Source organism: Acomys minous, assembly GCF_964271855.1.
Source record: "Acomys minous genome assembly, chromosome: 13".
Classification (NCBI taxonomy): Eukaryota; Metazoa; Chordata; class Mammalia; order Rodentia; family Muridae; genus Acomys; species Acomys minous.
The window spans coordinates 92860736-92887617 of record NC_140495.1 but is presented as its reverse complement, the minus strand read 5'-3'; the positions used below and the strand labels follow the sequence as shown (position 1 = coordinate 92887617).

General features: G+C 37.5%; 1 long non-coding RNA gene across 1 annotated transcript in view; it reads left to right on the top strand.

The window, feature by feature from the left end:
* The window catches only part of LOC311580975, a 42311-nt gene extending 17869 nt beyond the window's left edge, over positions 1 to 24442 (top strand). The window contains exon 3 of the long non-coding RNA XR_014773619.1: positions 24343 to 24442. This is a non-coding gene — a long non-coding RNA (uncharacterized lncRNA). The remainder of the gene's footprint in view (positions 1 to 24342) is intronic.
* The last annotated feature ends 2440 nt before the right edge of the window (positions 24443 to 26882 follow it).

Sequence of the window (26882 nt, the reverse complement as noted above, 5' to 3'; positions counted from 1 at the left end):
TGGTCTGACCAATAAATCTAACCTCCACTGCTGAGATTGTGGGCACATGCTGCCACACCTTGCTTTAAATATAGGTGCTGGGATCTGAATCCAGGTCACCAGGCTTGTATAGCTGGTGCCTTATCTACTTAGGCTTAATATTTATTAAAAAGTCAGCTTCCAAGGCTCCCTTCTTACCTAAGTTCTATAATGACTAATGAAACTGTCCAAGAGTTGGGTTTTCTGATTCTCAGCCTAGTACATGACACAGTGGACCTCATTCTCACATATCGGTTCCGCCTCCTCATCCTCCACTTGACCTGGTCAGCCCTTCACTACACTCATCACCAAACAGCAGCTGAGCTGTCTGTCTCGTCTTGCAGCAATCTGGACCCGTGGCCTTTCCAGTATCCTGTTTGTTATCTGTCAAAGAATTCTGACACTAACTAATCATTGCTGGCTGGTGAGGCTTTTGACAGTTTTGTCTTTCAACAAGAGAAATGATATATGTATGTATGTATGTATGTATGTATTGTATTGTATTGTATTGTGGCTAGAAACGAGAAAAGGCTTCTCTTGTATTTTTAAGGTTTCAGGTAGATTTAAACCTAAATTAGAGTTCAGAGACTAACATTTTTATATATGCAAGAACTCTTACCTATTATAAACTAAGAAGATAAATTGAACCATACGCAAGGCAAAGATTTAATGATTAGATCATACAAAGAACATCTTAAATATTCCTAGCACATGTCTCTGTAATGAGTTAATAAAATAGTAAATGTCATTATAGTAATTTCTTATTCATCAAGGACAAAATTGAGCAGGGTAATTTGTATACACCTGTCTCCAATTTGCAAACTAAACTCACAAAAATAATTCGAAATTATGAAAACTCTTTCATTAATTATATTCCATGAAATTAATTTTTTTATTTAATATGTTTTTCATTAAAGTTCCTCATGGTATCCTTTGAGAAACCTTATAACTATTAAGAAGAAACCATATTTCCTTTTCATATAGTTCCAGTCCATGTAGGGCCACCAATGCATAATTTATTGGCAGATGGCTTCCTAAAGACACACAAGAGTCTAACATTAAGCCTAGTAATGAGATGCCTTTAGCACTAGAGGGGACTGAGTACGTTGATGGTTTATACCAATCCTGACTCTCAGGTGTTAATATACAGCCTGATGGGAGGTATAAGCAAGAAGATCCCTGGTGAACGAGTGATCATCTCCTTATGAGTTGCAATAGACGGAAACATTCTTAGTAACAGAAGTCCAATTTAAAGGTATATATTTAAAATGTACATTGACTATGCATTTCACCACATAATTTATATACATCGCATTAAGAGAATCAAGATAATATAGTCATGTGTAACCCTTCAGGATGTAGAAATGTCAGACATCTTTGTCTTCAAACTTTATTGCTTTCACAATTTCACATAAACTGTTTACAGATGTCTCAGGAGATGAGGCTGCTGAAATGGAGTAACTCAGTATGCTAAATATACTGGTCTCTCAGAGTCAAGGAAGGATTTGTAAGCATCTAAACTATACTTGAAAATAAATCACATACAGCTTACCTGTGTATTCAAAAGACAGACTTCAAGTATGACTTGTTATGACAGGAAGTATGTGCTCTAGGAGAAGGAATGAAAAGGAGGACCACATGCTGTGCCATCTAAGATTTCAATCAAAAAAAAAAAAAACTATTGTGATTGGAGTTTTTATATCCTTATCAGCTGCCTCTGAATCCCACCTCTCAGAAAATGTGTTTTTTTTTTCCAGTTGTTTACGGGTGTGAGGAATCTTTTTTTCCTCAAAGCATTCTCTAAGTAAGGAAGCAAACAAACACCTCTCAGTTTATGGACATGGAAACATGATGACATGTACTGAATGTCCAAAGAATGACACATAACTGATGTCTTAAGAAGAAAGATAGAACATGAAAAATAATTACATGTGATAATAAATGATATTATTTATAAGGTAAAATGTTTCTAAAATGTAATGAAATCTACTGAGAAAGTCTCTAGATATCTATTGTAAGTAATTGATGATTTTGAGGATGAAAGAAATTTTTTTTGCTCCAGTTGCTGTGTTTGTGATTATTTATTTACTTACTAATGTGTGGTTTAAGTGAAGATGGCTCCCAAAGCTCACAGAGAGTGGCACTATTAGGATGTGTGGCCTTGTTGGAGTAGGTGTGGTCTGTCTTGTTGGAGTAGGTGTGGTCTGTCTTGTTGGAGTAGGTGTGGTCTTATTAGAGGTGTGGCCTTGTTGGAATAGGTGTGGTCTTGGAGTAGGTGTGACCTTGTTGGAGTAGGTGTGGTCTTGTTGTAGTGGGTGTGGCCTTGTTGGAGTAGGTGTGGTCTTGTTGTAGTGGGTGTGGCCTTGTTGGAGTAGGTGAGGTCTTGTTGAAGGGAGTGTTTTTGGTTTCAGATACTCAAAGCAGGCCCAGTGTGCTAATCTCTCTTCTTGCTGCTTTTGGATACAGATGTGGAACTCTCAGCTATTTCTTTAGCATCCTGTATGCCTGCTTGCCGCCATGCTTCCCACAATGATGACAATGGACTAAACCTCTGAATACAAACCAGCCCCTCGTTAAATGCTTTCTTTTATAAGAGTTGCAGTGGTCCTACTATCTCTTCTCGGTAGTAGAAACGTTAACTAAGACGTCGGACAAGCACACTGGAGTACGTTTGTAGCTGTGCAGCTTCTCACCACTGAACGCAATGAGTTTGGAGGTTTATTTAAGTCCACAGAGAGCAAACTCCCAGGCCCCACCATCCTAATTCACTTGGATGATCAAACCACCTTGGAAATCACATACTTTCACACTTTCTTCGTGGGCGCTCACATAGACCATTAAAATTTCCCTTCACACCCCTTGTAGCTTAAACCTATACTGTAAAAGAAAATACGTAGGTTTGATATAACCACAATATCCTCCCAGGAAGGCTACAGTGAAAACCCACATACCTTCCCCTTGGTAAGTTCAAGGGCAACACATCCCTTCATGGATTTTATAACAGTCATGACATCCACTGAAAAGAAAGTCAGGAAAGGCTCCTCAGGAACTTGGGGACACAGGTAGAGATGGCTGGCTCTAGTACCATGTTATAGTAAAGCTGAACATGCTGTGGATCCATCTGATAGGCACTGGGCTCTTGGAAAATGAGAACTTTCCTGTGTAGCGACAAGCTGAAAACTTGGGGGGAAAAACCTGTTCAGTTGTTTATGAAATTTCAGTAGCTAGCACCACACACTCTGTCATATTGCTACCTGCAGATCTCCCTCCCTAAACACTAAAACGCTAACAGCTCTACATGGAATTCTTTTTCTTGTTTCTTTTTTTTTTTTTTAACTTTAAATTTTTAAAAAAATAATGTATTCACATTACATTCCAATTGTTATCCCCTTGTTCATATTGTTCCCGCCCTCCCTCCTTCTTACCCCTGATTCCTCCCCCTAGACCACTGACTGGGGGCAGGTGTTCTCTTCTCTCACCACCTGGCCACAGCCTATCATGTCTCATCAGGATAGCCTGCATCCCCTTCCTCTGTGTGCCCACAAGGCCATCCAAGGGGAAGTGATCAAATCATAGGCACCAGCACTCATGTCAAGGCCAGTGCTGCTCGTCTCCCTCCTCCAATGGGAGAATGTGTTGTCCATTGGCTACATCTGAACTGGGAGTCTAGGTTCTCTGCATGCACTGTCCTTGGTTGGTGCATCAGTTTGTGCAGGCCCCCATGGGTCCAGATCTGCCAGCCTCAATGATAGTCTCCCTGTGGGGCTCCTGACCTCTCCTGTTTTTTTCCCTGTCCCGACTCTTCCATCAGACTTTCAGTGCTGTGCCAGGAGTCTGGTTGAGAGTGAGTCCCAGCATCTCTCCAGGTCCCCTGCTGGGTAGAGTCTCTCAGAGGACGCCTATGTTGGGATAATTCTGTTTCTAGGTAGCAAGTCAACAGATTTATTTATTGTAAAGATTTACTTCAGGGTAGCGTTTATTTATCTGCAACAAAATCTTCTTCATGAGTTTGGGGGGAAGAAACTGTATCCCCAAACTGATGAAAAACAGCGTATGTCCCCAAGGAAAACAGTCTTCGTCTTGTGGGGCCTTCTGTTAGGTATTTCCAAAATGATCCACATGATTGGTTTTACTTTACCCATGCATTTTAAAGATTTTTAGAAGGTAAAGCCAGATTTAAAAAAAAAAACCATGACTCATCATTTTGTTTCCTTTTCCAACTTTTAATAAAACATGTGCTGCTGGGACTAGCAAACAATTGCATAGATTTTAACATCTCTTTGCTTGTCTCCCACATTGCAATCAGTTTGCTATCATCTGAATTTAACATCCTCTGGTCCTCCTGGTAATCATGAGTGGAGGGACTTGCTTTCGCATATCGATTCATGTTTAGCACTGCACGGATCTAGCAAACTGTTAAACTACCCTCCATTCCCCCGCCCTCCTCCCCTCAAAAAGAGTTATCTTTAAAATTCAGGTTAGGGACTACAGAGATGGTTCTGCAGTAAAGAGCACTTGCTTCTCTTCCCAAAGGCCCCAGTTTGGATCCCAGCTTCTTCCCCAAGGTAGGTACCTGTACTCAAATGTGCAAACTTACACAGACACACACACACAGAGGGAGTCAGGAAAGGACAGGGAGACACAGAGATGGAGAGGGTGAGGGAGAGAATTATAAAATAAAACAAGTCTTCATGAAATCCATCTCATTGGCCTGAAGGCAGGGCTTCCCTACTGAGGTAAGATTTCTTCTCATGGAGGGCACTTTATCTATTCTTTTTCTTAGCTAATATTGCTGGTAGCGGCAGTTTGTTGGTCTCTAATTTTTAACTCTGCCGTTGCAGTTTTCTCCTTTTCTTGTGCAGGTGGCTAGGAGAACATGCACATAGCATTTCCTATGGCATAGAAAAAAAAAAGAGCGGGAGGGAGAGACAGAAAGAGGAAATAACAAAAGTCACCTCTAGCAAACGCTTACACATGGCTAAGCACTACACATTCGGATAGATGATTGAACATGAAAATTGGTGGTTGCCTACCCTAGGCACGGCGTGAGAACATAATTACCGATTTGGCTCTCGGGACTATATATTTTTTTTTCACAACCCTGACATTAGTATTTGTGGATTTTCCACTTTGTAAACTTATTTAAGGGTCCTGTTCTAGCACCTGCATTGGAAATAATTCCTATTTCTGTAAACTTCAACTCCCAATAATTTTTCTCTTAAAGATTAAAATTGGAGAGGATTATCTGAATCGTCTGTTTTGGTTTTCATAAAACTTACTAAGATTGGTTTTAATATAGAAGCCATGTGCATTAAACTTATTGGTAAAGTGTATGTTGCTAAATAATAATGCCTTTGTCTTTTCTACGTTAGAACTGATCTTTCTCAGAAGCTAGAGGAGATTCTATCCATATTATTATATCATCCAGAATCTAAGAAGAAAATGCATGTGTACGTCCCGTCTATGTGCATAGGAAAATTATGTGTACAGTTTTGTTGTGATTATTACTGCATTGATATCTGACACAACGTATGTGAGTATAGTAAGATAGTGAGGATATATGTTAAGTATTACAGGCTTGAGCTGATAAATTACTCTTAGTCTTAGTGGGATCGCCAGTACCCAGAATGTTTCTATATTTGGACATAAAGCCTCTAAGCAAACAGTTAAGAGAAAAACAAATCTTATGAGTGCTTCCTAATCTCATATGCATCATCTAATTATAATGTAAAGAAAATGGAAATAAAGAGAACCACAGGAAGTTCCAAGAGAACGGTAATCTAGAAGTCAGACAAAACAGGAAATTCCTGGAGACACCAACTGCAGTGAAATTTTCCTGGCATACTTCTCGCCAGCGCTGTGGTTGGTGGCTCCCAGGCCTGACTATACCCAGCTAGCTTTCTTACATAGTTCAGAACTACCTGGCTATGGATGGCATCTTCACAGTGAGATGGGCATGCCCACATGAAGCCACAGACACGCCCACACATCAGTCTCTTAAAAGCAATTCCTCAATTGAGTATTCTCCTTTCAGATGACGCTAGTCTGTGTCAGTTTTTACAGTTAAATGTAACAAGGGCAACTAGCTTTCCAAGTTAGTTATAAAATGTATATGGTAACCACAGTTCTTGGGGTAAGTAAGTCTTGCATGTAGAATTAGAAGTCAGAATAGGTGATGAATCATTCTGAAACTTGTTCCTTTGAAACCAAATGGAAAGTTCTTTTTAAATATTCTACACAACACCGTTTTTTGAAAATAATTTCTTATCAATAGGATTTGATGTCTTTTTGATACTAATCATTTTTAGTTTTATTTCCTTCCACAATAATTATTTCCCTCGAACCACACAAAATGGTTACTTATCAATCTTAAGTTGCCAACATCTATCATATTTAACATCTGTTGGTTATTTTGTCAAATGTTTTGGGTAGTTACCAGAGTTTCATAATTGAAATTAATACAAAACATAAAAAAAAAGAAAGAGAAAGAAAAAGAAAGGAAAAGCAGGTGCTAAATACAGATTCCTTTATAGAGACAATATTCAGATAGAGTATTAATCAATTAATTTTGCACTCCATTATTTGATAGAAATGTCCTGAATAATGTATATAACTTGTAAATCACCAAAATATTTTTAAAATGCAAAAAAAGCTTTTCTGGTATTCATTTCATGATATGTCACTAGACAATATTTAAGAAGTTTGTATTATAGTGATACCAGAAAAATGTTTCTTTAAAAAGTTTTATTTATTTGTTTCTGTGGTGTGTCTGAGAAAGAGAGAGAGAGAGAGAGAAAGAGGGGGGGGGGATATACCATTTTGTGTGCAGTGCATATGTGCACAGGCTGAGGATGCCAGTAGGGGCATTCATCCTGGAGTTACAGGAAGTTGTGAGTTGTCAGTTTGTGCTAGAAACTGAAATCGGTTCCTCTGTGAGATCAGCAACTGCTATAAACTGCTGAGCCATCCTTCTGGCTCCAAATAGCTTCTTAAAATTAATATTCTGTATTTTTGTTTCTAAGTTCAGTAACATGACAAAAAAAAAGCCCTCAGCACATAATGGTTAGCTCCCATTTGTCTACTTTCTTTTCTTGTTTGGAAAAAAAATGTCTGAGAGTGTGATGAAAGAGAAGGGGTCAAGAAGAGAAAGATGGGGCAGTAGTTTGGATGTTTATATAGATTTAACATCTGTTTTACATAAAAGATGAAGCATTACACAGCTGTATCTACACTTTGAGTGGATTCTTCCTTCCCTTTTTGGTGTACTTTACTCCTTTGCATTTAAGCAATGTAATTAAGTCATCTCTTCCTGGCTATGTTGTGTATTCTTATTCAAGGGAAGTTTGCCAATTACTTAAAAATTAGTTACTAGGAAAGACAGAGATAACTTCCTTTTTAATTGTCAAATATATATAACAAATGTCTGGAAAGGCATGTACAGATACAATCACAAATGCTGTACATATTATTTACATAGTGGCCTTTTACCTGTATGCCTACTATGTGTCTTAAGTGCCGCACTACATTGGGGGACATTTCATGGTTATGGTTGTATGTTCCACAACTGAGGTAGAACTCTCCTTAGTGGTAAGGTGATGGTCATTGTTCTGCTAAAGGATGTAGTAGGGGTAGAAAACATGTAGCACACTAATGGCATAAGAGCTAAGTCTGCTTTCTAAGCGAACATGCACACACAAAGGCTCAGCAAGGAGTCACTCCCAGGAAGTTGTTTATACATCCTGCTAAAACAGCAAAGAGGGTAGCCAAGGACAGAGAGAGTCTAGCTAGGAACTCCAGTGCTTTTCCGGTAAAGGACAGATTTCACTGATGTTAACCTATTGTAGTCAACACAGCAGGTGTTCGGGTCCTAAATTTGCAAGCAGCTGTGCAGCAGCAATGAGCAGGGACTGGGTTGTCATTCAGACACCATGGCTTCCCTCCCCTTACCAAGCTCTCCGTCTAGCCAGGCTCTCTAATCAGGCAGTTTCAGGATTGTAAGTTCAAAAATTGATTGAGAGCAATGACAGCTATCCATCAAATCCAAAATACCAAGTAAAAATAGACTATCTAGCTTTTACATTATGGCATAAAATATGCCACTGAGAGGATAACTGGTGGTTTCTGGCTTTTAGGGGTAAACTCGCTGAGGGTTTCCACTTTTTAAAGAACGTAAACTGTAGTTATGAATGTGTAGGTATTATTTGCCATTCTAACCAAAAGGAAAACAATGTAAATATTCAAAATGTTCAAAACATCCCTTTAGGTTGTTTTACCTACATTCTCCCTGAATGTAGTGCTTTCCTACTTTCAGCATAATGGTTATTGTGGTACATAATGTACTTCAATATAATTGAATGTAATATAAACATTCTCTAAAGATCTCCTAAAGATAGAAAAAAATACTAAGTTTGTTATATATGTATACAGGCATACATAAATTACAACCATATAAGTGTTTGATAATAAAATGTTATTTGAGAACAATATTTGCCACTAGTTTCTCTATAATTTTTCTTGTGCTCAAACATAGAATTGTTTTCTTTGCTTGAAGCCAAGCATTAATTCACATGTAAAAGAACACATATAATTACCACAAACCAGACAAAAATCTACTTTTGGAAAACACTTTTTAGCTGAGATGTATATTATCAAATCAGTTGAAAATACATTATTTTGGATATGAGCTCATATGGTAAAAAAAAAATCAGCCTACAGTTACTCTTATGAATACTTCCAAGTGGCACTGGATATGATTTGAATGACAAATTCAGTGGGGGTGTGGTATCCAGAGTGTGGTCTGTGTGTTACAGTAATGGCTACCCTTTTGGAACTTTGATGATCTACCTTGATTTCACCAAGTTCAAGAATACAAATTGGTCCATTGGTAGGATACAATACTGGACTGGCTGAATGTTAGAACGTGCGATTAAATGGTAACGTCTTTGAATTATAGAGCAATATGGAAAGATAAATGTTAATTGCAGGTCAGACCTCAATGTTATAAACCTAAAGATGAGGCCTCTAATGCATTGGTGGGTTATTCCAGACCCAAACTAAAGAAGCTTATTAACTCGTGCTACTACATATCTGACCACAGAATACATGCGCCAGCTCAGTGTCACTGCCTGAAAGTGAAAAGAAAGCTGGACTTTGACACGTATGCATAAAACCTAGGGATAGTCTTAATTTATTTAGTATGAAAATTTATCAAGAAAGCAATCCATTAAGCTGAACAGGTGGACTTCTGCAATGAATAGCATGAGTTTATATTGAACAGCAAAATGACTTGAGAACAAAACTTGCTAAAGAGTTTTTATTTTAGCGACCTTGGGTAACGATGAGAAAAGTTCATATACCTGGAAGACAGGGAGCTCATAAAGTGAAGGCCGAAGAAGATGCTCCAACGCTATAGAGAGTTTTGGGTGACTGCTCAGGTAGTAAACTGTCTCTGTCATCTTCTCATCTGCGAAGTTACTAACCTGCACTCCTGGCATATTCAGGTAATCAAGCTTATTCCTTTTCAAGTCTCTGATGGAGTTGAAGTCGAGATAGTTTAGCTTTACAATGAAGCTTCCTTGTTTAGGGGTTAAGATGTTTTTGGATCTAGATAGGTGTTATAAATTGATAATGACAAGATATGATAGATATTGAGTTACATTCAGAATTTTAGACATATCAAGATAGGAAAGATGTTTTCTTTAAAGGCTGTCAAATACAAATAGCCAAGACACTAAGAATGTAACATTTACATAATTCCTGATTGTGTCATTGTTCTTCTAGCTATAGGTAGTTTATTGTATATATAAGTAATATTGGTTTAAGCTTCAGTAATAGATCTTTTACAAATGTGGGTGCCCTTGTTTTGGGAGCATAGATGTTTAGAATTGTGTTGTCATCTTGGTTGATTTTATCTTTAATGAGTATGAAGTATAAATGTATATGTAAAAATAAAAAAAAATTTTTTAAAAAATCAAATAAGTGAGAGATAGAGGAGTGAAAGAGTTCCTCATAGTAAGGAGTGAGTCTTCATTATAACAGTGACCCATAGCACCCTATGATAAACACATTTGGCTCAATCAACTTTACGTTTACACGGCACTGTCATTTTGAACTTAAGTGATGTCTAACAGATGGAATTGTGCAAAGCACTTTTCCTTACACAATTTAACTACACTACACTATCTCGGATGATTCAGTTGTATGAATAAATATTCAGATAGATGACAGGGATTCTTAGACAAAAAAGAAGTAGAATTTGTTAGCATTTCTCCAACCCCACCAAGACTGAGAAAGATAGATAAAGACTATAAATAGAAATGTATACAATTTTAGCATATGTACCCCCACAAAGCTTGGTAAAAATTCCCAATACTTACACACTCCCCCCATATTTCCTGAAGGAGACCACTTTTAAAATATGGTAAATCTTTAATTTGTTAGATTTTTAAATTTGTTTACGTGTATGAGTGTTTTGCCTGCATGTGTCTATGTGTACCACATGGGTGTCTATTGCCCGTGGATGAGAGAAGAGGGCATGGAACCAATCCCACAGACCTGGACTTACAGGAAATTATGAACCACTGTGTGGGTGCTGGGAAGCAAACTATTGTCCTTTACAAGAAAAACAAGTGCTCTTAATGGCTGATCCATCTCTCCTACTCCAAGACCATTTACTCACTGATTAGGTGGCCAGGATGACTGGAGACTTTGGCCACTTGTTCTTACTAACCAGACAGGCCAGAACCTCCATCACATCAGTCTTGCTCTCATCTGTGTACCTCCTGAGGAGAAGCTAAAAATCATCCTCAGATCTCTTCATTTGACTAGGGTCCCACACAGTCCTCCTGTTCCAGCACATTCGTTAGTTCACATTCATGTAGCAAAGGATTAAATCCCAGTTCAGTTAATTTCATTTCCATGTCAAGTTGCCTCAGGATGGTAAGTAGTCAAGTAATGTGGTTCACACAGACCTCATTAATAGCCTATCTGTGTATTGTCTTAATATCATCCAACTAGCAGGGGGATTTTTTTCTCCAATAGCCATTTAAGACTTTATTACATTAGGAAATTTACTCTGTAATTAAAACCATAAAAAGCATGCATTTATGGCCTTAGCAGGTCGTTAAAGTATACATAAGTTTCACTCATAGAAAATGCTGAGTCTTCGAGAGATTTCTCTGGGAGTCATGCATTTTTCTAAACCATATTTAACATTTTGTACTTGACCTGCCAATCTTTACTGCATACTCCAATGCACAGACAGAGGCATTCTCTCCGCTGTCAAGTGTCTCCAATAAAAAAAAGACCCTTGATTTATTCTTCGAGTGGCAGTAGCTCCTTTAAGAATTTTTTTTTTCAATTTTTCAATTTATTTCTCCCCCACAAGCATACAGACACTGTGGGGCAGAAAGATTTCTTGTTTTCAAGCCATGTGACTATTGTAAGTGAAGGAATGCATTGTTCTCAAGCCATGTGACTATTGTAAGTGAAGGAATGCATTAATGGACATACGAGTGAAGAGAAGGAGATGGGGCCATTTAATTTCCAAATAGATGTACTGGAAACCTCTATAAGATTGTGGGTTGTCCTCTTAGGCTGGCTACAGTAATGACCAGGTAACTTCAAGAAACAAGCCACAGTCCTGCCAATAGTAAATTGTTTACTTTGTATTCATGTTTGCTCTGTGCTGTTTTCCTTCTTATCCCCTGACCGTCATCACCATAGATAACTTTAGACAGGAATTCTGGTCATCTTTCTTCTGGCTGCTATCAGTTGCCCAACAAACATAGTTCAATTACCAAACCACATCAGTAAAAACAATTGAATAGGAAATATGTAAAGTTTCTTTTGTCCTTTTAGCTTTCCAGGTTCTCACATTATAAAGGCTTTGACAACTGCAGAGGAGTTACTCTGAGGTTGTGGCTTTCAGGATTGGAAAAAGAGACAGATCTCAAAGGGGATGTACAACTTAGACCTTTAGAAGATGTTTTCTTTTAAAAAAAAAAGTAGTTTATGCTTGGAATCTAAATCAAAGTGATAATCTTTTAAAAACAAATTTAAAAAGCAATCAAATCCTTTGTGAAATATTTGCATTTTTCTTCTTCCATTGTTGATACCTAATATCTCTATATTATGCATTTGGGAATCTCAAAGATACTTTATCCCTGTAGTGTAGGCTGTTTAGTCACCAACCATTTCTCACTACCTTTTTTGTAACCATATTCTCCCTCCTGGAACAAGGACTACTCATAGGCTCAGGAAGCTAACAAAAAGGAAAACATGGCAAGGTTCACAAGTCCTTCCCCAAACAAAAATCAGATAAAAAGGGAACTTGATAAGGGAGGCTTTCTGGTGCACATGCCTGAAATATGTACATTGTAGCCACCCAGGGCACCATGCTATTGAGGGCTGTTCAGTGATGAAACTGCCTCTGGATTATCCATACTCCTGCAAGAAACCCCAGTTTCTCATTGATTCATTGATTCATTGATTCATCAACCTCATTGATTCATCCAGCTCAGTGGAGCTATTTCTTTGGTACTTTGTAGACTACTGTGGAGAACACACTTTTGGTTATACCTCAGACAAAAACATACATTGCAATATCCCATGGCCTATATCCTTACTGCCCTTAAGTCTACTACAGAGCATGTTTGTATATGCTTTTGTTAAGTCTTCACTTAAAGTATCACCTTCAGTCGCCTATTATTGACCTACATCCTGTCCTTGTGTCTGAAGATTCAACATTGTGAATTTGTCCATGACTTGTGCTGAAGGATGTCAGAAAGTACTCAGGAAAATGCCGGCTGTGCTGTTAATGTGCCACAGTGGGGGTAATACCTGCAAATACAATTAACATCTTTAAACCCTGTACAAAATGTTTGTGCCAGCTCTTGTCTCATACCTTCATGGCTTTTCCCTCATTCTCAAATTCACCACCTCTTTCTCCTTTTTTTTTTTAAACCACCATCTAGGGAGGGATACATTTTCCTTGCATTTCCTCCCCTCCTTCCCTCCTTCCTTCTTTTCTTTTTTTCTTTTTTCATTCACCAATCCAGTCAGTTTCCCTGTATCATTAAAGCATCATAGCTTCTTAAGGCTCACACCTGTTCCTCATTCCTAAGGCTGATCATATATGCGGTCTTGGTTTCCCGGAGGCTGTCCAAATTTATTTCTTATAGCCTAGACCTTATTAATTTAACATGTATTCAGAATAAACATCATACCAGTTAAGATGCTAGAATGCAATTCCATTCCTTTACATTTCTTTCCACTCCAGTACCTTAATGATAACATCTCTCTAGCACAGTTTGGCATCTTGTTTCCAATATTCTACTTTGAACCAGTTGCATTCTTGACTGACTTGAGCTTATGGAAGGAGAATTTCAGAGCTCTTGCCTCAAAGCTCTGTGTCTTCCTTTACTTCAGAACTGTGCACTGTTCCTTTACTTCCATGGTAGACACGAGTTCTCACACTAAACCTTGGAGCCACACACCTCTGAGAAATCACTTGTGAAACTTTAGCCAGTGTCTTCGTATTTCTGACCATTGTGGCATAGCAGTTCTCATGCATTTCTCTTATAGTTATTCATCACACATGATCAACAATTTCTGGTCTTTGGTCATCCCTCCAGCACAGAGAGCATTTTGATTTCAGCTTTAAGCTGTCTTTAGGTGATTGTCTCTCATTGTAAATCAAAGTAATTTCACGTCACTATGATTCGAGAGCCTCATCTAAAACTCTACCTCAGCAGACAGAAATAGGAGAGTCTTCTGGTCTCTTTGAAATGATGTATAGAAAATCAGGTAGCAGAATCTGTGAGTGATTTCTGTGTGCTCTTTCTGTTACCTGTGTATGTCATTAATAAGCCAAGTTGCCATTATTACAGCCACAAGGAAAGGGATTCAACCCAAAACTAGAATAGACTTGAAGGCAGTTAGGTCCCCAATAAATCTTCTAAGAACTGAGAACAAGGGTCAACAAACATAATAGGGAATCCCAGAAAGACCTTGTAAAGTAGATATAACACAGTTGCTGGATTTCTAACCTGGCTATGCTCGAAAACATAGCAAAGTTTCCACTAAATAGCTAACCTGCTAATTTCTTCCAACTGTTTTAACAGTAGCTGCAAATGAGTATAGTCACAGAGATACTTTATGTTACAAGTGACAAAAACAACACTGAAAACTCTCAGGTACTTTACCTAGGTTGATATTATTGTTCAGTTCTCATGTTAGTTCTTTATCAAAGTTTCACATTCTTTTTCTACTCCCCTTCCCACACTTTGAAAGAAAAAAAAAACAGAGATAACATGTATTCAATGATGGAATATGCCAGACAAGTTTTACTCTGCATAGACATCACCTTATTTAACTTCATCCTTACGAAAACCCTGTAGGTGTAATTTTTTTAAATCTAATTTATTGGGTTCTTATATTTCTCACACCTGTACACTTATTCTACTGTAACCCTTCCAACTCCCCAACCCCAAGAAGGAGAGGGATAGGTTAAATGGGAAAGGGGACCCAGGTCTCTTTGGACTTCTTTGTGCTGGTTAGGGCCATTGGGTTTCTTGAGGCATGTCCAGTCTTTGTGGTCAGGATACCTCCAACTCTTTCCTCTTTTCTCTTTGCTCACAACCACTTGAGGAACCATAACAACAGCAAACAGGAGCAGCATGGGGTGGGGGTGTGAAGCCTCCTCCTCCTCTTCTTCTTCCTTCTATGGTGCCCAGCCCCCTCCCACTTTGGGCTCTGGCATTTAAACCCTATCCAGAGTTCCCAGAATTCAACTATCTGTAGCTGGCAAACATCACACACCTGCTAGTGCAGGAGGCAAATCATAATCACCTGCTGTGTACCAGTCTCTTATCCCACACCTGGGATTAAATAAAAAACATTCATATAACATAACTGGCCTTTTAAAGAAACCAAAATTCTCACTACAAAACCCTTTAAGGGAATTCTTTTTGACTCCTTATTATAAATGGAAAATTTCAATATAGTGTCCCATTTATGGATAAACAGCTAATTATCCCAAACCTAGATAACTCTACCTATAGCTTTAGTTCTGAAAAATCATGTTTGTAAGCATTTGGGTGATGTTGGCTTAAGGTGTCCAAGTTTTCTGTCCACTGCACAGGGTGAGGGTGATGGAGCAGAACTGTTCAGTTCAGGATAACAAGGAACTGTTGGAGTGCTACAATAGGAAGAGACATGGCAAAGTGTGACAGGAAAAAGCACCCATAACTTGTTATCTACATTTTCCCAGGCTCCGTATTCCATAGTCCCACAATCTCTATTCAAATATTAAACCCTTCAATGCAGTAAACCTTTCACTAGGCTATTCCTTCTAGAAACACTCCGATGTGTTTGTAGCAATTTATAGTAATTGTTATTAACTTAAGTTAGTATCTGGCTTATTTGAAATAAGGAAAATATAAAGCAAAGTGTGATCTCACATATGTTGAGTCTTCTAAATACAAACCATTAAGATAAATAAAGCATAGACAAAACACATGATTGCTTTTGATTATTTTTTAAGTGTGTAGGAAAGATTCATGTGAGTGCAGATGCCTTCAGAAGACATAGGCTTCGGGTAGTCCTGGAGACAGAGGTATAGACGACAGTAAGCTGCCTGGTGTGGGTACTAGGAACTGAACTATGGATGTGCTGTTAACCACAGAACCATCTCTCCAGCCTCCAAATAAAATGTTTGTTTTTGGAGAAGTTTTATCTATATGAGGTACATCATGCCACAGTTGGAAATGCAAGGCAGAGTTGTGAGCTGTCCTTGTTAGAGAAAAGGAACAGTAGACCACTTGAAGGCAGTGCTCAGGAGGCAGGGGAATCCCCATAGGTATGGGGTGGAAGGAATTAAGGAGAGCCAAGCATAAGTGATTTTGCTTTCCATTTGAAGTCAGCTGCTGCAGCTTCACAGAGACCAATTTTGCAACCACATCCACCTCAGGTGTCTACATGGGCAGTGCCAGGAGCAGTGAAATATCTGTGTTTGTCCTCATAAACTAAATGCAGATTACATCTTGACCTAAGGAACTAACCACAGCAACACATCACCGAGGAGACTGAGCTTGGAGCACCGTGCATGAAAATGTCCCTTTCTCTCTTTGCCTTGCTTCTTACTTCTCTGTTTATCACGAGAGGAATGCAGTTGACTTACTGAATGGAAAGATGAGGATGTCAGTTCCTTCAAGGTTAAGTAACTCAAGCACAGGAAGGTTCAAACTGGAATGCGGGATGTCCACACGCTGTAGGCTGGGCAGACAAAACCAACAAAACACACCATGAATATTATGAGAGAGCCTGTCAATGGAGAGATAATGGTGCTTTCAAAAGAGGATAGTATGGTAGTAGTGAATTTTTCACAGCAAGAAGTCAGTGAGATAATTACTTCCTTCAGAAAAAATTAGGGCTAACTTCATATCCTCAAACTATAAAAAGCACACTAATTTACCAAGTGCAAGATGACCTATCACTTAAGAACACGAATAAAACATATTTTAACAACTCTTTAAAACCTCTTACATGATTGTACCTCGAGAATTAATGGATGAATATGTGTACGTGTAAAAGACCAAGAATTCAGAGTACTTATAATTTTGTGAAACAATCTACAAATCTGAACACATTTTAGGCTGTAAGACCTCAAATATGATCACGTAAAAAGAATATTATTGCGAACATGGATTTCTTTTTAAGAACAGAGAATAGATGAATCCATTTCTATTATTATTCTACAGGCCTGTCTAATTAACTTGTAGAAGTTCATACGCTAGAGGGCTCATATTAGAATGTAAAAGTTTAGGAAAAATGCACAAGGTAATATCAGAATATGTTTGGTTTTGCACCTGAGACAGGATCTCACTACATAGCCTCCGTGAGTGTTATACTCTCTATGCAGCACAGAGTTCTGGTCCTGCCTCTAAATATTGGGATATCTGGCACCAACTGATGCAACAGCTAAAATGTAGGTGAGATTTGAGCTGGTACTTCATTTACTGGGAATTTCTGTCAACAAAGCAATTACATATTCACTTAGGCCAGAGAGATGATTCTATGGAGGAAAGTGCTTGCTGCCAAGACAGATAACCTGAATTCAAGCGCAGAAGCCACAAAGTGGAAGAAGGGAAGTGACTTTTCAAGTTGTCTTCTGACATCTATGTACATGCCATGGCTAACACATGAAATAATTTCTCAGATATTTGACACAAATCACAAAACAGTCTGCATGTTTCTACATCAAAAGGTCATAAATACACATTGTAATATAGATCACATAAACAAATGATGGACCTAATTAGCACACTTAAATGTAAACACATTAGAAATGTTTATATTTAACATTTTTATCTGTTTACTTAAGTTTAATAACTTTGGGGTTATTAATTTAATTTAACCTATGTATTCAGCCGTGTCTCATTAAACTAATTGAATATGTATGCTCACATAATTGTAAGGTCAAGCATCTTTAATAGCTTGCCATTTGAGCAGAAAGGAGTTTTTAAATATGCTCAACTATTGACTCGGTCAGTGGTCCTCAACCTTCCTAATGCAGCGATACTTTAATACAATTCCTCATGTTTTGGTAAACCCCCCCACACCATAAAATTATTTCATTGCTACTTTACAACTGTGTTTTTGCTACTGTTATGAATCATAATTAAATATCTTATATACAGTATACCTAATAACACTCAATGGGTATGCAAGCCACATGTTGAGAACCACTGGACTAACTGACTACCACCTCCCTGATACTGGTTTATTATTTGTATATAAAAGTGTGTAAGGGTGAATTTAGTCCCTTCAACTTTTAAGTCTGTATTTAAGAAAATTAATTTTTTTAGTATTTAGAAACTAATCCTTATCCATTAATTTTGCTTGTATTTTATTACTCTGTTGATGATTTTACATCTAACACATGTATATAAGAGTTTCATTTTTAAGTCTGAAATGGTCCACACATCAATGTTTAGACAATAATTTTTGACAATAAGCATTCTCTGAATAAGCTATATGTGATGAAAGACTTGAGTTAAAATGCAGATCAAATCTCTGTCACCTAATTGAGCTTTTGAAATCTGTGAAAATAGACACTTACTAGTATATAATTTATAAACCTAAAGAAACCTCAATTTTATTTTAGTATTTCTTAATCATGATTTTTGTTCTCTTTGTCAAGCATTGGCTTGAAAAAGAGCATATATAAACAGCACTTAATAACTAATATGATTAACTTTGAAGATGTGTTTCCCAAATCTGTGGTTGAAAAATAATCTTAAACAAATATATAAGTATATACAGGAAGAAATATATAAGTATATACAGCACGTGTATGTGCATGCTCATGCGCACACACACACACACACACACACACACACACACACACACACACGGGCAGAGGGGGGGTGAAAGGCTACAAAAATTATATTTTGTGAAGTGTTAAATACATTTCTAGAATTTAGTTAAAAAAGATTCATAAACATAGTCATTTACTTTCCTGCTGCATCAGCATTTAAAAGCATTATTCTCTTAAGAACATATTAACATTATCTGCTATAAAGTAAACTTTTTGTCCATTTACAAGTATGTATAGAGATATAGAAGGAGCGGCACCATTTATACACTCTGCACAGTTAAAAGGTGATGATTACTAAAATGACGGCTGTGGCAACGGACACAAGATAATAGACTTTAATGATCACATTAATTTAAAAATACACCCCAGGCCAAGATAAAATAGCAAAATTGACATTTAAATGAAGTTTCTCATGGTATTGCTTTTATTGCTACTTCCATAAATATGACAGCTTGCTGTAACGTTAGGTCCAGATGACAGGACATTTTCACTGTGTCTGATTTAAAGAGTCTGTGAATGCTCTTTTTCGGTGTTTTAAAGTCTAAAAACATTTTTAAAATGAAAAATTCTTCTTGAATTTCATGAAGTTGAGCTTTTTAAAACAGAAAGAATGTTCCCCAAATAGATACTTTTAAAGACAAGTGCGCTTGTTCTTTTTAACTTTGACTTTGGTGTCAACACTGAATAACTAAGGGCGCGTGTGTGTGTGTGTGTGTGTGTGTGTGTGTGTGTGTGTGTGTGCGCGCGTGCGCGTGTGCATATATACAGGCAGACATCTATATTTGCATATGTTAGGGTGTATATATTTAGTCCACCATGACATGAATGTATGCATGGCTAAGAACTTTTTCAGATTATTTGATTTTTAAAATACTTTCTCTATTAATAGGTATTAGTAATGCTATAAATAATGCTAAGTGTTCCAAGATCAGTTTTAAAGGATCACTCATTTAAATAAACCTGAAGAAAGAGAAAAGGAGTAGGAAGAAAAGTAGGGAAGGAGGGAGGGAGGGAGAGAGGGAAAGAAGAAGGGAGGAATGGAAGGAGGAAAGGAGAAAGGAAACTCATGAATCAGACCCTATGGTCCACTGAAAAATTGGGTTTGCTGTTGTAGATTATATGATTCAGAAAGTCTTTTGATTTTTTTTTCAACTAAATGGGAGAGAATTATGTCAAAAGACACATTTTCCATGTGAAACCCTGAATGATAGGATGCATTTTCCATACGGTATGGACATCAACAGGACCATGATACGATCTATCAGTTCCCTAGCTAAAATGGTTCCATGACTGTGATGAGCTTCTTTTGTAACCTGGGTTTGAAAGTTGAAGTAGGTAGCTCAACTTAGTACCCCACAACACACAAGAAAAAGACCCGTAGGAATGAGCAAAGGACCATGAAGACAGGTTGGCATGTGTACCTCGAGGATAGTAGGTACAGGAATAGGTAAACACTGAAAACTGGAAGGTTCTCAGAAGCAAGATGAGAAAGAACAAACCTGCACTCAAGAGCCATGGCTACTGGCTACTTGTTTGTAAAACGGGAAGGGCAGTTTTCACTGCTACACCAGATATACGAAGCAAAAACAAAAACATACTTGATGTATGTCTCAATCAGAGAAGCAATTAATTAGGACATGAGGTTGGATTCCCATGACCCTTGTAAAATCCAGTCACAGGGGCATACCTGTAACTTCCAGATTGCGTGTAGCAGAAAGAGGTGGTGCCTAATGCTCACTGTTTAGACAGCCTCGTCAATCCATAAGCTAGTTTCAGTGACACTCTTCCTTTAAGAAATATGCTAGAAAATGATCAAGGAAGATATCCAACCTTGACCTCTGACATCCTCATACATAGCATACACCTTTGTTGTATCCTATTGGCGAGAAGTAAATCCCCCTCTTGCACCAAAGAATATGAGATTATACTGAAGTTTGACTCATTGGATACCTTTAAGAGTATCTGCCTCACAGGATTTGGGGAGATTTAAAGTGATCAAAAGATATTCATGTATGTAATTAAGACTTTCTAGACTTCAAAGCACTATGCACATCTAAGAAGATATTAGCATTTGATTCGCTATTCTAAGCAAGGTTCACTTTAGTCCTGCTAAACCAAAGACTACAAAGATGTCTCTAGCATCAAAGGACTCTCTGAAAAATGGACAGCCATGTAAGTAAGAAGAGAGAAAATATGGAAGAGGCAACTGAGATAGCCGGAGGACCTGAGGGTCCAACCAATTCTCATCACCTATGGAAGAAGCTGGGTTTGGTAGTAAAGGCCTGTAACCCTAGGACCACTGTCAGACACAGATGTATTTCTGGAGCTTGCTGGACAGCACATTTAGCTAATTGATGACCTCAAGCTTTAGGGAGAAAGTCTGTCTCAGAAAAAAAAATGCAGAAGCAATTGAGGAAGGCTTCTGATATCAGCCTCTAGCCTCGACTTGCACATGCACACCATGGCTGCTCAAGCCCACCACATGCACCCACATGAAGATATGCATATAGTTAAAAGGGAGAAGAGAGAACTGACTAGTCCTGATGGGTACAAAGAAAAGAAAAATGCTCAAAACAAATTAAGCTAGTCGGAAAAGGCGTTTCTGTGGCAAGAGGCTTCACACTGTGTGGTGTGTGTGATCAGGTGTACAACCCGCTCCTCTGAATTTCTCAAATTTTACTATACTGATAGCTTCTGGAGTGTCTTCTCTGATGAAATGGAAAATCGGGATTCCTTTCTTAGATTCTTTAATTTCATATTCTCTCTCTCTCTCTCTCTCTCTCTCTCTCTCTCTCTCTCTCTCTGTGTGTGTGTGTGTGTGTGTGTGTGTGTGTGTGTGTATGTGTATTGTCAAGTTTGGCAACAGTCACCTTCACCCCCTGAGTATCCTGTCATTCCAAATTTCAGATTATTAAAGTGATAATCATTGTGTGACTATCGATATGAAGTTCTGGTTGGCCTACATATCTGGCACTGATATCATCTGAATAGAATTTGCTATTTTATTCAGCATATTAACTTAAAATAATCAGTATACTGTCTTCACATGTGTGCCTTCTTCAGGATGCAGAGGCTTTTCTTTTTGATCCCTGTGTATTGACATACAGACAGTACGCCTTGGGAGGAAAAGGTCTGTGACTATTAATATGGATCATAGGTTAGTTTGAACCGAGTGATAGTGCCTATAAAATTTTAGACTAAATCCTTCGGTTAAATTATTGTACCAAAATGTATAACTTATATAATATGCCCTCCATAGTAGTTTTTACGAACAAGTTTTAATATCTAAATAAGCAATACATACTTCCTGGTAGCAGTAATTTTAATACCATTTTCCTTACCATTCATTATGCAGCTAATTTAAGAAGAAAATAAATGGCCAGTAACTTCTATTAAACTTCAAGAAAATGACTTTGAGAAGGTTCTTATAACTTCTTCGATCCCAAAGAACAACTTAAAGTGATTCCCATGACCTTCCTATCCCAAAATAAATACAAAAGATAATGACTATGTAATTATATCTGTAACTACCATTTATATGTCAAAAATCTATCCCCTATACCTATATGTAATTATATCTATAACTATCATTTGTGTCAAAAATCTATCCACCCACACCCATCTACCTATCACCTATGTATAAATCAGAATATTAGCTATCTGTTTATTATGTACCTATTCTATATGTCTGTCTGTCTTTCTGTATGTATATCTATTTTTATCTATCTATCTATCTACCTACCTACCAACCTACCTACCCACTTACTTACCTACATATCTGTAATGCATCTACTTTGATCTATCCAAATTTGGTTGGTTATGTAACACAGAAGAAATGCTTGAAACATCAGCACAGATTGTTTCTATCTGGCATACTCACTTTCTATGTCAAATGACATTTATATTCATGAGCACAAGATTATACTCTGCCACTTACTTCTTCATAGGCTGATGAATTCAGCAAAATTAATTTCTATCTACCTAACCTAAAACCATTCAGCATGCTAATTTGTTGCTCTTTGGTTGAACAGAGCCTGCTTTTTCTTTATACTGATTACAATATAAAACCTATAAATGTTAAGGACATAAAAATACTCACTTGGCGTTTAAAAAAAATGGAATGTGTCAAATTGTCCCCAATGACAATAGCAGGTCAGTAAAACTGGTACAATTCTACCAGCATGACAAGATATATGTTTGGTTGTTTGTGAGAAAACAGAGAGAGAGAGAAAAAAAAAGAGTCCCAAATTTGAGATATAATACAAAATGATATTTTGACGGAGCAGTAGCTAAAATTTATTACCAATGATAGACTTGTAGCAAACTAATTTGTGGGATACATAAAGTGCAGTGATAAAAATATATCTGAAGTTTTAAATTTACCTCAAAATACTTTGTTCTTATGACAGTGTCTGCTGCTTATAGACAGTGGTTTGTAATGCTTTTGATAAAAAACAAAACAAAAACAAAACTGGGACTCTGGGACTTCATCAAGGTGTATATGTGTGTGTGGGGAAGGGGGGGACTCTTGTCCTTTCATCAGCATTTTCATTCATTCTGAAGTAATAACTTTGTGAGCAGAGAGGTGTCTTCTTGATATTATTATTACTATTATTTTAAGTTAAGTTCTGTTCAGAGGAAGGAAGATTCTAGATTTGAAAAGGTACTTCCGATAGGCTCATACAGACGGGATTATAGCTTAAAGTACTTGAAATAGCACAATAGAAATGTCAATAAATGTGGGAACTTGATTCTGCTACAGAGAAAATAACACTTCATGGTCATGGTAAGAAGAGCTGTGGAAGACGAGAAGGTAGGCTCTGTTGGGAGGGGAGGTTCTACTGAGGAAACGCGGCGAAAGCAGAAACTTGCATCCAAGTCCTCATCCTGAAAGGTGTACTGTTGAAGTGATGAAGTCATTCCAAATTTCACAGGGCCAAATTGCCTTTGGCTTTATTTTTGCAGCTCCTAGTATGCTGAGACTGATTTCCTAATTTATGGAGGTATGGGCTATTTGAAGAAAATAGATTACAGACTTTGTGACCAGCCTGAGTTCCTTGAATCACTCTAGTCTTTCCTGTCTGATACATAAACTTCTGTACCACATAAACACTGAGAAGTTACTCTGAGTGCAAATGCTCACTGTGTGAAATGAATAATTAATTTTAAATGGTTAACTGAACAAAGTAATGGACAGAACATCATTAGTAATAATTGCACTAGCTAATTGGTAAAATAATTTTACTTTGCGTTATTAAAGTATATAATTAAATTAATTTAATTACATTTAAATGGTGCCACAAAAATGTTGAAAATATATGTAAGTGGCTGAAGAGATCACTAAGTCAATAGGGCTTTTGCCAGGCAGCCTTGAGGACCTGAGTTTGAATCCTCAGATATATGTAATTGCTGTGCATAGTAGCATGTGCCAGTAAATCCTAATGCTAAGAGGTTGTCTGGAGCTTGATGCCAGCAAGCCTACCTTAGTTCATGATTTGCAGGTCCAATGGGAGATCCTGTATCCATAAACAGGGCAGAAGAAATAAGATGTTGAACCTCTATGCTCCACATGCATGACTGCCCATGTACAAGTAAATCTTCATGAATTCATACATTTGTGTGAACATATACACTATAAAACAACGTGCGTGAATACATGTGTAAAAAGTATTATGCTTGTATAGGCAGAGGCTATACTGAAAATATCTATCAGAAGGCTCTCTGTCTTTTCAAACTAAAATATGCCTGAGAGTTGAAATATTATAGCCTAAAGCATTAAAGTGATAGGGAGAAAAAAAACATAGCAGAAAACATAGGATCCCAATGTCTGGCTGATGTAAGTTCTATACTGTGGATGATTCTTTTTACAGAAAGCATTGTTAACAGCCCATCCTACCAGAAGTGTCACTGGTAATTCATGAATCCCTTCCCAACTTTTGTTTCAGGAGGTCTACCTGGATCAAAAGTAAGAAAAGTGGACCATAATGAGAATAGAGGAAAGAGGTCATGGCTGTGAGATCCAGAGAATCAACGAAGAACATGAAGACAGTAGAGGCCGAGGATGACCTTGGTTACTCTCTAAATCTGAGCATCAATGACTACCTTCGATGGAAATCAGTAAAAAATAGCTACACTGTGGAAATGCAGATGCTGTGTCTCAAAGGCTAATTCTTTTTCTTTTTTCACAAGTGTGACTTGAAGCGATGTTCCCAGGAGGGTTTTCATCTTACAGTATCTGCCCCAGTGAATGTATATAATAACATGATGTTAAATCCAAAACCATTTGAGCTGCATAATATTGCCATCAATATTTTGTCAGGAAGAAGAGTGATTTTTTTTTCAACTTTCCATTACATGAGAAAGTAAGCTATCTATTCAATGCATCATAGCTGTGCTTATGTAAAGCAGATATTTTGCAAATGTCAACAATTTTCCTCTGCATCTCTAGGCAATCAAGGGCTTAGAGAAAATAAATCAGAGCACATACAGAATTCACTCTTATGGTGTGTGCATGAATTATATAGTCAAAAGTATTGTCATGAAGCTGTGTTTAGCCAGAACTCCCCCCAACTACTCTTTGAAGGTCTAATGCAGAACCTCCCTATTCATGACTCTTCCCAAACTGGCCAGGACTACCTCACATCTAACATCTAGTGCCCAGCCTAGTCCAGAAAAGCCGCCTTGTCCTATAACCAACCTCTTGGCTTCTGCCAGGACTCCTATAACTGCCACCATCTCCAGGTCCCTTCTGTGCTTCATTCAACTTCTACATACAGCCAGACCACCACCTCTTTCTTCTTTAGGACCACAGGGAGTCTACCTGACCTCCCCAGCTTCCCTTCTACCCAGTTGTCTGATCTAGCCCTGGATCCACATCCAGAACTCAGCCTAGGCTAGTGTCCCCTGCCTATAGGATAATGGATCTCTAGGCTTCTACCCGGACCTTGCCTACCTATCTCCCAACCTACAGTATAGGCCCTTTCCACACCACATCCAAACTTTCTATCCAGTCCCTAAACTTTTCATCCCCACTCCAGGCTTGGACCAGAAGGCACATCTTTACACCAATCCAATGTCTCTGTCTACTTGACTTATTTCCACCCAAGCCATTTCCAAACTTTAGACCAAACTTACTCAGACATCTTCTTTTTCCTCTATCTGTGTCCATTTCCCAATGTTAAAGTAACAAAAGAACTCCACATGCACAAACCTCACTGTAAAAAATATTAGCAATATGAAAGATCAAACTATAGTCTTCTGTCCAAAACCTTCCAATTTTGTAGAAATGTTTGCCAATGAGAATTACCTAAATGAATACAAGGAAATAGAAGTTAAGAGAATAGATAATAATTCAAATGATGAAAGACACAAGGACTTTAAAGACACAAAGAAGAAATTAAGGAGGAATGGCTTTAGGAGAATAAATAACCAAGTGATGACCAAGAAAACACATACACTTGATGAAAATTACGAAGACAATGCAGGATTTAAGAAGAGAATTCAATAACAAGATAGAAACATTGATGAGGAGTCAGGCTGAAATAAAGATGGCATTGGAATACCCAATAACTCAACTAGGAAAGGTTTATGAGCAGAAAGAAATAAGAAAGGGATATAAACATAAAATTAACACATACACACATGGGAAAGAAACATAGAAAAAATGTGGAATGACACTAAAAGTATATCTTTGAATTATGGGCATAGATTAGGGAGTAGAATCCCAAGTTCATGACAATAACATAGAACATATACCCAACATGATCATAGAAGTACATTTTCCAATGTTAAGAAAAGTGTTATTTATACATGTATAAGAAGGACACAGAACATCAAATGAAAAGGACCAGGAAAGAAAATCCCCACGGCATATCATAGTTAAAACACATAGTGAAAACAACAGAGAGTATATATTGAAAGCTAAAAAGAAAAAAATTAAGTTACATATAAAGGAAAATGCATCAAAATAACATCAGATTTCCTTATGGAAACTTTGAAATCCAGAAGCACCTAGAGTAAGGCTTCCAAGTCCTAGGAGACAATGAAGCACAGCCTAAACAAATATACCCAACAAAACCATCTGCTACAAGTGAAGGAGAAAGAAAAACTTTCTGTTATATAGACAGTCTAAAAAAAATTACACCCAGCAAATCTTAAGGAGAATAGAGAAAGCAGTATTTTGAGCTGAAGAGAGAAATGAGCATAGACAGCAAAGAGACTATGAGAAGAGATATAAAGCCATGATTATTAAAACACAAAATACCAATGAGAATACACCACAGCAAATCAACAAATGATGACCAGAACTAACAGACACATTTCAATAATAACCAAATATCAATGACCTCAATTCTCAAGTCAATAACACCAACTAACTAAATGGAGCTAAAAAACAAACTGTCTCTGTTGTCTATAAGAAACCCATTTTAGTTTTAAAGACGGGCAACAGCTTCGAGTAAAAGAATGGACAAAAATGTTCCAATAA